The sequence below is a fragment of the Talpa occidentalis genome, unplaced genomic scaffold (genome assembly GCF_014898055.3).
Source record: "Talpa occidentalis isolate TD23 unplaced genomic scaffold, MPIMG_talOcc4v2.1 talOcc4.8, whole genome shotgun sequence".
Classification (NCBI taxonomy): domain Eukaryota; kingdom Metazoa; phylum Chordata; class Mammalia; order Eulipotyphla; family Talpidae; genus Talpa; species Talpa occidentalis.
Genome location: NW_023605194.1, coordinates 82,491,579 through 82,506,772, shown reverse-complemented (window position 1 = coordinate 82,506,772; position 15,194 = coordinate 82,491,579). Strand labels below are relative to the sequence as shown.

General features: G+C 33.0%; 2 long non-coding RNA genes across 2 annotated transcripts in view; one reads left to right on the top strand and one right to left on the bottom strand.

Moving 5' to 3' along the window:
* Positions 1 to 14,543, top strand: part of LOC129145058 (uncharacterized) — a 64,887-nt gene extending 50,344 nt beyond the window's left edge. Inside the window, exons 4-5 of the long non-coding RNA XR_008550092.1 lie at positions 12,524 to 12,693; positions 14,529 to 14,543. This is a non-coding gene — a long non-coding RNA (uncharacterized LOC129145058). The remainder of the gene's footprint in view (positions 1 to 12,523; positions 12,694 to 14,528) is intronic.
* LOC129145057 (uncharacterized) overlaps positions 1 to 15,194 on the bottom strand; it is a 188,335-nt gene that overhangs the window by 48,750 nt on the left and 124,391 nt on the right. The window contains exon 3 of the long non-coding RNA XR_008550091.1: positions 746 to 824. This is a non-coding gene — a long non-coding RNA (uncharacterized LOC129145057). The remainder of the gene's footprint in view (positions 1 to 745; positions 825 to 15,194) is intronic.

Sequence of the window (15,194 nt, the reverse complement as noted above, 5' to 3'; positions counted from 1 at the left end):
CTTAGCTACTTAAAGCTGTCTGGTCATATCATATTCTATGTACATTCTAATATATGACATTGTGGTCAAAATTTTAGCAGTTTAACCAATATTTCCAGGTTTGTTCTGTTATAAGCAATATGGATTCTTTCTGAACCTATACAAATAACTATATTACTATAAAAATGAAAAATAAAGTTTTTAAATTCTGGAGAAATCAGGTAAGGTAAGGAAGTAGATATTTCATTTTTGTTCAAAAAGCTTTTTATTTAAATTATTTATAACTTTCCCTAATTGCTAATAGCTTAAGATAAAAAATATAGGTTTCATTTAGTCTCTTGAAAATTCAAACCTAATGAGACACGGATAAGAGATGCTTTTGATCAACTGAAGCAGTACCGGTGATCATCCTGAGTCAGAGGAGTCTGTTCCCATAAAAATTTAGGTTCACAGAAATGGTGTCCAAAAATTGTTAAGATCTGCAACATTTTTTATTAATTATAAATTTATATTCTTATATTGTTGTTAAATATTGGACAATATTTGATTGGTTCCTGTAGTTCTCACCCATGACCATAGTCCCTTGTGCTCTTCCTTCCCGTTTTAACCTCTTCCCCTCTCCTCCCCTGCTGTATGCCTCACACAATGGCCAGCTTCTAAGGTTTGTCTTGATCCAGTTTCTCTATATTACACATTTAAGTGAAATCACCTGATAATTATTGGGCCTACTCTGCTCCTGAGGTGGCCTGGAAGCAGAGGTCCTCACCTGGGGCATTCCTGAGGGTGCCCAATGTAAAGCACTGTGAGGCCAAGGTTGGAACCTCAGTCTGCTGGGAGATCTGCAACTGTTAAAAACAGAAACATTACCATAAATAGATGAATGCAATGTTTTGCTTTAAAAAATTATGGAATTTTGTAGGAGTTATTGGCTAATTCTGATGTTTTCCAGTAAGTTATCTATTAAGATAACAGTTGATTCTGTTTCACACAAAAAAACATTTTATTGCTTTGCAGTTTAAATCTAATTAGTTTAGGGCCTCCCCAGTGGTGCAGCGGTTGAGCGCTAGGTTGTGAAACTGCCTGCAGCCTCCACAGCGCCGGTTCAATCCCCGGCTGCTCCTGGCCACCGGAGGAAGATCCCACATGGCGCGCAGACCTCTCCTGCTGCCCGCTGCTCCCCTCAGCAGTGTACTTTGGTCCTGCCTGCTCTGCTCCCCGCTCTGGCTCTGGTGAATTCTCTCACCCTCCCGCACTTCTGACTGTACCCAGTGCTTGTATAAATAAATAAATCTAGTTTGTTTAGTATCTCTTGAGAAGAGATCTGAGATGTTTCAGGACCCTTTGGAAAACCTCACAATTAGTATTATATGGAAAATATTTCATTTAGAATTATATTTGGAGAAATTTGTCAGAAACATCAAAAAGTTTGTATATTTGACTAAATGTCATAGATCATGATGACAGTTTTGAGCAAAATTTAGCTCTTAATATTAAGAAGAATAGGTTTACTTAAAGACGTACGATAAAGTTAACACAATAGTAGCTAATCTATCATGTGAGATGATATCTCATTATGGCTTAGATTTGCATTTCTGTGGTATGTAATGTTGAACATCTCTTCATATATCTTTTGGCCATCTTATGCCTCCTTTGGAAAAATGTCTATGGATAATCTCTACACATGTTTTAATTGGTGGATTTTTTTTTCTTTGAGTTACATGAGTTTAAAAAATATTTCACAGAATTTACTATGGTCGAGGACTATGGGTGATTTGGTAGTAGAAGTGATACAGAAACTATACTTTCAAATCCCATACTGTCAAATACTAACAAGGATATAAAACAATGGTACTTCAGTATAAAAATACAAAATATATATTTGGCTATTAATCCCTTATCAGCTACATGATATTCAAATACTTTCTCCTATGAGTGAGTTACCTTTTCATTTTGTTGGTTTCTTTTGCTATGCAGAGGCTTATAAGTATGATGTATCTTAAGGTTAAGACAATGGGCCATTTTGTGGCACTTTCACTATTCGGTCTATGGATGTCCAGTAAACTACTTCTATTCTCAATTCTATGCTATTGATGTGTCTGTTTTTATTCTAATAACATAATGTTCAGAAAACTATCACTTTGTATTATAGTTTGAGGTCAGGGAGTACCATAACCTCTATTTTGTTTTGTTTTTTCCAGAATTAATTTGTTTATTAGGATGCTTTGTTCTATTTCTCTGAGGAATGCCATTGAAGTTTTCATAGGAAATCTTTTATTGTTTACAATAGGGACCATAACAATGTCTTTAATTGATTCTGAGCAAATTTTTTTTTTTCAGTATGGTGGAAAGTAATTCTTTCCAATATACTTTGAGTTCTCACTATTTTATTTACCCCCTTTCCCCAGCAGCCCCTTTCAGTAGCTTTTGCATTTCATGTTCTAAATTTACCCATTTTCCCCGGCAGCCACTTTCACTAGCTTTCGCATTTCATGTTCTAAAGATGACTGATGTAATATTTATAGAAGTCTTTAAAATTACTGGGTATTTCAGCAGGGTTCTTATCTTATAAAGAATTTAAAATGTCAGGAGTTCATAAGTGAAACAACTGTTATTTCCCTTGGTTCCTTCCTACCCCTCACAGAGAGAATAACTCATATATGCTCCCAGATGATCTTAGACCTAGAAGTCTCATTGTATTTGCAATATTGCATAGCCACTGATTAATTACATGCCTGATTTTTCTGAGGAGTTTTGAACACCTGGTCTTGAACACCTGCGTGCATATATATATATATATATATATATATATATATATACACACACTCACACAGACACAGTTCTTAGCATAGCTTATAGACTTGATGTGTAAAAAACTGCTATGCAAATAATTTAATTCTCAATTTCAATATTGTTAAGTGATACAATCTACCAAAATTGTTAAAGGTCTGTTTTATTAAATTATCTTCTAATCAGCTGACAAATTGAAATAACTTTTCTGTCTGCTATTTCAGGTCAATTCAGCAAACATGTAATAATTACCTCTTTAGTTAATGCAATGATATAATAAAAGGTAACCTTAAGTATCTTGCAATCTTAAGCACAAATAACAATGAAATGCAGACAATAGGTAGAGAATATAATGAAATTTTATACAAAATATATTAAAATTAATGGAATATTTCTTCTTGGAAGACTTTGAATATATAGAACTCATATACTCTATCAGAAATTGTTAGAAAACTCTAATTCAGATGAAATGCAGTGATATAAGAACCTTTAGTGGAAGGTGTGCTTGTGTATTCATATGTGCATTAGAGATGGTGAAAAATCCAAGCTAGTACAGTGGCAGGGGGGATATAAGTTGGCATAAATGTATTAGAAATGCCATGGAGATGTAACTTAAAAGTACAACATCTGCACATAGCATATTGCTGTGAGAATACCAGAAAACAGTCAAGGAAGAATAGGAAAGAAAAAGATTTGTAGAACTGAGGATAGAACTCTGTAAAAGACACATTTAGGTTTATAATAGGATTTATATTGTAGTTTGGAAATATTTTTAATAATCACTAAAAAGTTTTATACTATAAAAGTGTTTAGTAATGTTATAGGTCAAAATAGTTAACTTATTCATTTTTTTTTCAAATTTTGTATTAATTTTTCCTAATGGAATTCTGGGTAGACAGCTTTTTTAAAGGCCTCTGGTTGTTAATTTCTATATGTACTTGCTTTGCAGTTTATAGATAATATTCTTGCATCTGACAATAAAGTGGTTATAATTAACTCATCTCACATTTACTCATCACAAATCATATGCAAAAATCTCCAGGTATTAATAAAATTTTTAAGTCATAGCATAAATGGCTCTCCTGACAGCCATGGAAAACACCTAGCCCTAGTAACTGTAGTTTGTGAGCCCACTGGGCCGTCCACCAGAACACTCATAAAAGTGCATACTCGTCATTTTCTTTATTGTAGCCTTGTGCTCTAGTCATTTAAAACCCAACTTTAAATGTTTCATGAGAGTTAATGTATAACACTGTCTTATATTCCTTTTTTAACATTTAATAATGTGTCCCATAAGTTCCATTGCTATAGCTTCATAATAACATTTAGGGGATTTGTGCTGATACTTCTGCATATAATGTTTGCGTTTACATATAAAGTAAATGCTTAACTCTGATTTATAAGGAGAAAACTGAGCAACTTTATCCAACAGTAAATTAAACTTCCATGTGCATGGACATCATCAAACTAGGAGTAACTTGGCAGATAATTTAGTTTATTTCTCTAACTATGAAAAAAATTCTGCCTAAAGTGATACAAATTAAAGAGTCAAGGAACTATGGATTATTAAGTTTCTCAACAACATATTTCCATAGCTATTTTCAAAGTCTTTCTCTGAACTTCTTTAAAATATTTCCCTAGAAACTTCTATAATTACTAATAAAAATATTGTCATTTTTTTCTACATTGAAACCCTCATATATGTAAGGAGCATTAGTAAGAATCCACCAGGCATTCCTTTTCCTATTTAAATACATGTTTTCTTTTAATATTTTATACTTTTAAATACTTTTTTGAAAGAGGCTGAAGAAGATAGTTTTATGGGGATGTGTCAAAACAGACTATAACTGATGACTTTACTAGGACACTTATTATCTTTGATTGGACCAAGTAGACAGTGGCAAGTATCTCAGTGTAGTAAACAGACTTCCCTCACTTTCAAGTATAATGGCATGTCTTTAAATGTAAATATAGTTTTTCGCTTTTCATTCTAAAACACTAATTTTCACTCAGTAGTAAACTACTAGCAGACATCACATTGACTGTTTATCTTTTCTCATTTACTGAATATGCATTACTGTAGCCTTAATTTTATCATTTCCTTTCCCACCCAATTATTTTGTTACACCATTTTTCTAAGCCTGCAGAATTGTAGCTACTAGAATTTTGTTTCCTAAAGCTGTTTGAGTTGTATATTTGTAATTCCAAACAGATTTGCACATGAACCTTTACATATTTTATATTTGTTCTTATTTCAATCAGAATAGTATTAATGGTATATAGTATACTACGAAAGTTGTAACTTTTTCAGTTTCTCATCTATAATGGCTAAATTTTAATGATACATGTAATTAAAAGTAAGTGTATATACATTTAGATTTTCTGTCTTAATTTTCACTTGTAGTATTAAAAAAAAAAAAAACGCCTCAGGAAAATCAAGACATATTCAGCTAAATTATTTGAAGGGTCATTCTTTTTTCTAGCCATCTCAACCCCTCCCTATGTCTGACAGCTGCCAAGGAAAGAGGAAGATGTGAAAATTGTTATTTTCCCTTTACTCACTCTGATAAACACATATTTTATTCATTTGTACCTCAATTCTTCTGGGAAACTGCTTAGGAAGGAACAGTGAGAAAATAGGATATAATGTACTATTGATGAAGATATTTGTTCTTACAGGAATAGAATAGCATTTCCCAAAAAGTAACCAATTAGTTTTAATTAAAATAAGCTATTTTGTGACAATTATAAAATTACCATATTTGATCTGTAAGGTATAAACTAAGTACAAAAATAGCATTATTCAGATATTACCAACAAGTGGCTATCATTTTATACAGTTTTCATTAGATGAAAGTTGAAGGATACTAAAGGGATTGCAATGTTGTTAAGCAGAAAATTTTAAGAGAAACAAATATTTATAATTTTACATCTTATATACTAAATTGAATATAACTTTAATTTTTAAAAAGACTTTTTTCCTAACCATAGCTTAAGGACCAACATGATATAAAGATTGACTTGCATTTATTGATCATTGCTGTTGAAAAACAGTAGTAATGCTGTAAAAACTATTATGGAATAGATGAAAAAGATTAGAAACTAAATATTCTGACACTAAACCACATGGTTTATGTATCATTAGTATTCATAGAACATTATGAAATATTATAATCCTTATTTTATGCATAAAGAGGAGTTTAAATATTTCCCTGAGGCATAAATCTAAAAGCAGAGACTCTTATGTATCTCACTATGAAATGCACTTACTGTCTACTATATGACCAATGTAAAGTGAAGGGAAATGACAGATGCCAATGATTTATATTTTATCAAACATATGAGTGTTTAGTGTATTTTTAATCGGCAAATTAATTGAACACATATGGAAAGATCAATTTTAGAAGCAAGCATCTTATTTTATGACACAATCCTAAAGCTGCATACGTAGATTATGATCCGATCCAGGACAGAATTTTGTATCTGTAGTCTTGCTGTTGCTGCAAGTGTTCATAATCTACCACTGAATTTTGGGCTTTGCCGTGTGACTAGCTTTGACCCATGACACATTCGTAGTGACTTTAGTAGAAGTTTGAAAAGGGTGAATTTGGGGTTTCCCACTTGTATACCAATAGTTTGCTGTAAGGGCACTGGCCAAGTAATGGGTGCATTAATGTAGAGTGCAGGAGTCACATCCCATTCTCTGGGTAATTTTTTTCCTCAGGAGAATAGGAGTGATATAAAGCAGATCCCAACTTTACTCAAAGTTTGTAAACTGGATTTGGTCTTTTTTGGGGGGTGTAACTGCCACACAGAACACTAGAAATGAGATTATTACTGTTTGGAATCTCTAAGTTTTGGGGTCATTGTGGCTGTAGCTAATATTATTGTCAGTGATGCCTGAAATTAGTATGGTTTAGCCTATTTTTTATAAACCCACGCAGTTGAAATTTGCTCCAATAGATATTTCTAATAATTATTCATTTTTTGATTCATAAAGGAGTAAGACATTACAGAAGATCCCAAAAGGAATAAAACAAAAATCATTAACTTCAGTAAGGATTAACATGTGACAATCAATATATTTTAAATACATATCAGATGCGTGTTTGATTTATCAGGAACTGTACTAATGCTAGTAAAATAGATCTATGCCCAGCCTATGAAGGACTCAAAATCTTAATTTAAATATTAAGATTCCAAGTATTTGGCATTCATAGATCTCTGAAAATACTTATTAGAATTTCCCAATATTCTTAAATAGTTTCTATATTTCTTATGACTAATAATACAGATTGTAAATCAACAGCACAATCAAAATCCTTCATTTTTTGGACCAGACACTGCCAGTGCTCAATTTTTTAATGGTCTTTTTTTCTACAAAACTACTTCCTGTAAAATGTTGGGGGGAATCCTACTGCTTCCATTCCTAAATCTCTGCATTTGCATTCCCATCTAGACACAAAGATGCAATTATGACTAATCTCTGCTTTCTGTTTCTGTCTGCCTGATTTTGTATTAGTTGCTCCATTCCTGAAAATTTTCCTCTTAAGTTTTCTGTCTCAACTACTGGTACGCAAGTCTCCATTATCATAAAAATAATTAATTCAACTATTAATCTTTGATTAATTTAGATTGAGTAAAAAAATGTGTATGTGTTGAATCTTTGTCCTTTCTAGCTAAAATTTTTTGTTTTATTAAAAGATTTATTTATTTATTTATTTATACAAGCACTCGGTATAGTCAGAAGCATGGGAGGGTGAGAGAATTCACCAGAGCGGGGAGCAGAACAGACAGACTAATGAAATACACTGCTGAGGGGAGCAGCGGGCGCGGCAAGAGAGACCTGCGTGCCATGTGGGACCCTCGCTGGCGGCCGGGGATCGAACCGGCGCTGCAGAGGCTACAGGTAGCTTCGCAGCCCAGTGCTCAATGGCTGCACCCCCAAGGGAGGCCCATTTTCTAGCTAAATTCTTCTTTTGTGTTACTATTACACTTGTTTAAACTTGGATTATGTCCACTTAAACCATAGTTTTAGCTTTCCACACAGAATCTACAGCTACCCTGAACCAGCCGATATTCCCATGAGATCAATCATCCTAAACTTATGTGAAAGAGACACAGAAAGAGACACTTGTCCTTTTCTCCTGACAACCTATGTAGGCAAGTACATAGTCATATCTTGGCATTTAGAATGACCTGTGATTTTAATGAACCTCTCTGAATGATTTCATGCTAATCTTTCTTTCATATGGAATATACTTTATAATACTCTGCTTTAGAAGCTTGCTGATGCAATTACTCCAATTTACAGCTGCCCTTTACTTGTTCCTATCTTAAATTCTTCACAAATGTTCAAAGGCATTTTACACTTTACATATTCTCTAGGAAGACTTTCCCATTCCTTCTAATAGAACAATCTACTGGGGTGAAACTTAAAGGAGGAGCTCATGACTTTGAACTCAATAGTATTCATGTTATCCAGTCAGATATTACAATTATTCAGATAATCATTGTATAACTTTACAAGGACAAAGACACTGCCTTAAGTTTTTTTTTTTAAGATGCACTAAATCCCCTATATTTATTAGCCTATGTCTCACATCACTGTAGTTCACTGCATTAATACTTAATTGACACAGACCACAAATATTCTAACAGCTATAATTCTAGGCAGTAGACTAGCTAGAATGAAAAAAATAATGACAGCTAACATTTATTGAAATACTACTATGTGCTTTGCTTGTTATAAACTGCAACAAATCTGAGTTTGACTGTATCATTTGTATACCTTTCATAGTGAGGAATCAGAGGCATAGTAAATTTACTTGCCAAGATTATACTGATAATAAGGGGCCTCCCTGGTAGCACAGGGGTTAAAGTCTAAACACTATTAAGCTATCGCCAGCCATTTTGGTATGTGTTTGATCCCCTCAGCAGTGTATTTCAGTAGCTTCCCATTCTGTCTCTGGTAAATCCTCTCATCCTTCACCCCTGTTCTTGTATGAATAAATCTTAAAAAATATATTATACTGATAGTAAATGACCAAGCTGGGAATCAATGGAAGTTATGTGGGCCATAATCTTTCTGTCAGAATTTAAGTGATATGAAGTGATTCAAAAGAATACATAGTGTGTTTGGTGCTAACATATTTCAAGTTAGTAGGCTTTGTGACTATATCTAATTAGGCTATGTAGATATGCTTATGTTTGGATAAATTCCAGTCACCTTTGCCAGAACTAAAAACATTGTAGAGTGAATGTATTATTTATTGTTATGTTATACATTCATTAAGCAAATTAGCTAATGCATTAGAGGGGTTGGTAAAATGGTTCACGTGTGTAATTGAGTTCCTTTTTAAAGTGTTAGAAAAAAAGTATAGAATAGTAGAGACTATGTATGATCTACAACATCTGAAACATTTTTTGTTTGAATATCTACAGAAAATGTTTCATAATCCCTGCTTTACAATAAGTTCTAGGTGAAAATAGCAAGTCATTTGTTAAGTACAACTTGATGAGCTTCCTTTAGTGAATCTTTCCTGTAAAAGTAGCAATAACATAGAGAAAGAACAGTATTGTGAAGATTAAAACTATGTAAAGCACAAGGCAATATAGTATCTTTAGAGAACTAGAGACAGTATAAAGAAGTGTCTCATGTTTTAGGAAGATAGATTATATATTCTAATCAAGCCATACCACTCCTAGCTAGCAGTTTGTGATGGAGAATAATTTATAAAATACTCATGGTTTTTGAAGGATTGAAGTGATCCTGGCATACTATTTTAATTAGAGGTCTTATAAACATTGAATTTAGTCATTTAGGTCATGATCAAAATGAAAGAACAGCTTATCTAAGATGTACTTCATTTATAAACATTACATGTAAAATATTTTATATATTGGAAGAAATTGATGGCAAAATATAAGCCCAGGCTTTGAAGGATGCTGCTTCATAGGAATATATCTGAATAACAATAGCACTACATTAAGATTACATCCCAAAATTCAGTTTATCTACCTTTTCTTCCATCCATCCTTGTGTTATAATTAGGATAATTATATATGTAAAGTGTGTCTGGACAGCAGTAATTCATAACCACTTTCTTGCAAGACTATTAACAATGGCATTTTTCAGCTAAATATCTCAATTTAGACAACTTATGTGGTCTCCAAATTATAATGGAAGGTAGAGATCTTGATCTCAGTCAAGTAGCAAAAACTATTTGTCAGTTTGAACAGTTTTAGGTGTTCATAGACATTTAATAGACATTTACTATCCTTCATACTGGGTTTACTGAAAAGCAGTTTTCAGAACAGGAAACAAATACCAGTTTATAGAAGGAAAAAGTAGTTTTTCAGAAAAACTAAAAAAAATCAAAGTACTTCTATAAAATAAGGCTTGTGGTGACAGGGGCTAACAAATTATGGAGCAGGAAAGGCCTCTTCAATCTGAGAGAAAGATGACTACAGCTAGGATTGTTTAACCCCTTGATCCCATAGGGTATTTATTTATGATGCTACTTTCATCCAGAGGGTAAGTTGCCCTATCTAATTCTTTAGCTGGCAACTAAGCATATTAAATGTTTATTATACAAAAGAAATGTGTAGGAAGACTATAAGCAAAACCCTCAAAGGACCCTGGCTCAAACTGGACTAAAAGGATGTGATCACCCAACAACCATCCCCATGGAGTGACCAACTTTTGTGAAGCACATGTTTGCATGTGCCGAGGAATTGCAATAGGGATTTGCCTTCTCCCATCTTATTATTTTAAAAATAATTTGATCAATGTATTTTCTACATTTGCAAACATCCAAAGTCATTTCACAACAATGAAAATAAAATGCTAAGGTTAATGAGTTATACAGAGCAAAGATAAATCTCTTGGTTAAAATATATTGGTATTAATTTTAGTTTTATCAGTCACTGAAACCTAATAATTATCTTCAAGATTGCTTTATATTTGCTATAAAGTCTACTGTTGGGACAGTCTTATTTAAAATGCCATTGTCTGTCAGCAGTTTAAAAATAATGTAACATGTGACCTTTATTTCCTGGTAATTAAACAAGTTTCAAAGATGGCAGTATCCATATAACACTTAATTACTACACATGCATCATGAGTGGAAATCTTTTTAAAATTCTGTTCCTTATTTTATATTGTATACATAAATATACATGTAGATACAAATAAGTATTCTCCTCTGCAAAGAATTAAACTATGTTAAAACAAAGAAGAAATGTCCTGACAGGGAGGAAATTTTACAATGCAAGGATTGCCAATTTCTTGCCTTCCCAATTTAATTTTGTGAACTCTCAGTATATTTTCTCAATGTGACTTTAGGTGCTTGTGAAGAGCCAATAAAAATGTTATAATATATTGTAAGTCATTGAGTCTGGGACTCTAATCTGATTATACTGTCTACAGATCTTTAAAAGTTAGTATGAAAGACATCCAAATCTAATAAAATCTAATCTGAGCAAAGAATTATTGAGTTTCCCAAATCCATTAAGAAACCTAATTGTCATGTGTTGTGAACTAAAGCAAATAGAATAATCTAATTTTGCTTTTTAAATGAGCTAGGTTAGTGCTATCTTCAAAGATCTCCCTTTAGATATTAACTAAGAAAGCCACAATAACAAGCACCACTACCTTAAAAGCATCCTACATGAAAATTACTAAATCTCTGATCTTTCTTTTGAAAAGGCAACATTGTAAACTAGCAGAAAGCTGCCTCAGTGGCTAAAGTCAAGACTAGGAACAGGGTGCAACTAGAGGGGAACAGTCTGCATTTGGCATTAGCTCATAAAAGAGTGAAGAGGGGAGAAAAAAAAAACAATGTGAAAAGTTCACAAGTATATTGTTAATTTAAACTTCCTGGAAGAATCTTTTTTACCTTTCTTGCAGTTTTTGTTTTACTATAATCTCTAAAAGAGATAGTACCTCTAGAGAACTATGTCATTCTCTTAAAAAAAAAAAGTCTCTTTGCTAGGTCAGTACAGAAAACCTATCTGCCCAGAGGAGGTATTCATAGGCAAGAGTAACTTCATGTTAATATGAAACTCAATGCAGAATACATATATATCTATGGATATTATGTACCGTGTGGTGTATACATACATTACATAATAGTATACTGTGCCGGATACACTTAAGGCAGGAAGATAACCAAAGGGCTGCTTTGCAAATTTTTCCAACTTCTATTCAATGAATCACCCAGAGACATGTAAAAACACCATAATAATGGCACTGCACTTGGCATCAGTAGTGTACAGTATAAAATGACACCAAATATTAGCATTACTACATACATGATCTAATATTCCAGGAGCTATCGTTATGAAAGGTTATATTTTGAAGCACTTTTCATAAACATTTAATCAAGTCTTCAGTCTTTTGGGAAATGCTCATTCAAGCTGAGACATGAAACATTAGTAAGACTCAGACAAATAAGTAGAAGTGTTAAAAAAAAATCACATGAAAAGAAATTGTACAAATGAACAGCTATTCCAAGAAATGCAAAGATGCTGTTTTTACCACAAGTAAAGAATAATTAGGTGCTATGGCATAAGTTGACTGATGCTATGGTGGAAATCATAATTTAATATATAAACTAAATGTACACATTGTACCTCTATACCTTCTTTAAAAATCAAATTTTATTTTGTTAAATGGTCTTATAAAATTGTGAAGTCATAATGTACTTTATATCCCATTTTGTTCTTAGTAATCCTTTTATTGATAATTTTTCAGTCTTCCCTATTTTGTGAACATTTTAATGAATCCCCACTGAATATGAACTTGGTGCTTATCTGCAATATTTTCAAAGAGTAAGTTTCTATGGCTGTGAAAACTTAAGATTCTTATGACACACTGAATTCTGCTCACCAGAAATGTATCTTCATTTACATGTACAACCACAGGTGAGTGAAGGATTTCTGTTTCACAATAGTTTACCAAAACTAGAACCTACTTTCTTTTTAATTTAATGATTGACAGTTTCATACTGAGAAAACTGTATATCTTTTTTAAAGGCAAAAAACAGTAAAACAATAGCTGCAGGTCCTGAAAATCATAAAATAAGGGTCTGGATGTGGATGTTTAAAGAAGGGCAGTTAGAGCTGAAAGCAGGGCAATTACTGCTGACAGCAGTAGAAAGTAAAGTAGTAATTTAGTAGGGAAGCCAGAGTTTTGGTACCTGGATTCATCCAAGGTTAGTGTAAAGCATCACAATCTAAGATGCTTGTGGTGGGTGCAAAATTTACTTTATCAGTGGATCTGCTAGAGAAAATAAGAGTTTAAGTAATGATTGGTAATAGTCTCTTGTTCAGCCCTTAAATTGTAATTTAGAAAATTCAGCCAAGAAAACTCAGACATAACCCATTCATCCTTATAGTTCTATCAGTTTTTGTTTCACATATTACTTATACATTATCATTAGGTACATTAATGTTTGCTATGTCTCCTTAGAACATTCATTGCTATGTAATGCTTTTCTTTATCCTTGGTAAATTGATAAGTGCTGAATAGTATGACCTCAAAATTAGAATTTTTTTCCAAACACAGTATTTTCTCAATGCCAAATTCCTCCAAGTAGTAGAAAGTAGACACAAAAACTAACAAAAGCTAGATGCATAACCTTCATCTGAAATTGCTTATACCACTAAAAATGTGGATATTTTCCATCATAGAAAACTTCAGAAAACTAAAGGGCTTTTTAAAAATGATTTACATGAAAATTAGGAGTAGCAGTATATTTTTTTAATACTTCAATTCTGGAAAATAAAAAGGAAAAAAAAAGTTTGACCTATGTAGTTTTACTTGCATTTGCTTTATTTAAAAATTGAAGTTTTAGTAAAAAAATTCCTTTGATTCCTTCATGCCCCTCCTTTCACCCCAAAATATAAACAAATCTCTTCTGCCCAACACTTCAGAATCTACTCTTTTTTCCCTCAGCTTGTCAACTCTTTTCAGCATAGTAAATCCATTTAGTCCTCTTCATTCCTATTTTTCATGTATCTGCACCATTAAAATCAAAGGTTTTGATCTTCCAGTGACAAATTGTCCTTTTAGAACTTGAGGCTAGATGGTGGACAGAAAGGAAAAGGCTGGCACAATGAACAAATGAACAACTGCAAGTCACATGCTCTTTTAACTTATTGAAAATTTTTCTAAGTCATGAATAACTCTCTTGTCATATAAAATGGAATGCATTGTTTTTCTTAATCTCAAGGGAGCACGATAAACTTTTGTCAAAATCATTCTGAAAAATCATTACTGGTTTTCCATATCCACATGTTTTAATATTTTTGTGTGAGGATGTGAAGGCAAGAAGATGATATCATTATAAATAGCATAGTTTTTAAGCTTTTATATTGGGTAAAACTAATAATTCAAGTATCTTCTTCTTTCTTGCCCATATTCAATTTCACTCTCCACTCTTCCTTCCCCTAAATCATTTTCAGTGCATTTGCAGCCTTGTCACATTCTAATTTTTTGGCTCTATTGCTTACATGAATGTCCACAAACAGCTCTGAAACCATGTCCCATTTCTAGAATTCTCTGTCTGGTCTCAAATATCCATAATGTTACTTTCTATTTCTCTAATTATGTATAAAAAAGTTGTACTCTGGATACATTTCAAAGGCAGATTTCCCTATAACTTTTAAACACATATAAATAATATTCCCTAGGGAGAGTTGCATAGCTTATGTGTTCAGGTGACTGGCCTTCTTACTGAATGCAAATTTTATTCCAGTTTAAAACAGATTTGTTGGGCCTTCCTGGTGGCGCAGTGATTGAGCGCCTGGGCTGCGAAGCTGCTCGCAGCCTCTGCAGCGTCGGTTTGATCCCTGGCCCTGGCAAGGGTCCCACATGACGCACAGACCTCTCCTGCCACCTGTGCTGCTCCCCTCAGCAGTGTACTTCAGTCCTTCCGCCTGTTCTCCTTGCTCTGGATCTGGTGAATTCTCTCACCCTCTCGGCTTCTGACCGTACACAGTACTTGTATAAATAAATAAATCTTAAAAAAATTTAAAAAAAATAAAAGATTTGTTTCTTCTGAGTTTAACAACCCTGGATTTTTTTTCCTCCTCACTCTTCACATAGCAGAAACAAACCTGATAATCATTTTTACAATGCATGCTTAACTCTGAAACAAATTCTATTTTAAACTAGAAGACTTAACATTGATCTTGAAGACTAAGTCAGATTAAATGCAGGCTTATTTTACTAATTGTTCTCATTGGCATAATTTTTTTTCATCTAGCAACACCTGCAACGTTCCATTGTAGATTAATAAACTTACTTGCTTTTATATTGTCCAATTAGGATGCCATAATTATAACTATTTTCCCTGATTGTAAAGAAAGTGCATGACCTACTTTTCACTCTTTTTAATTGATAGTCTTATTTTTTTTTCCTA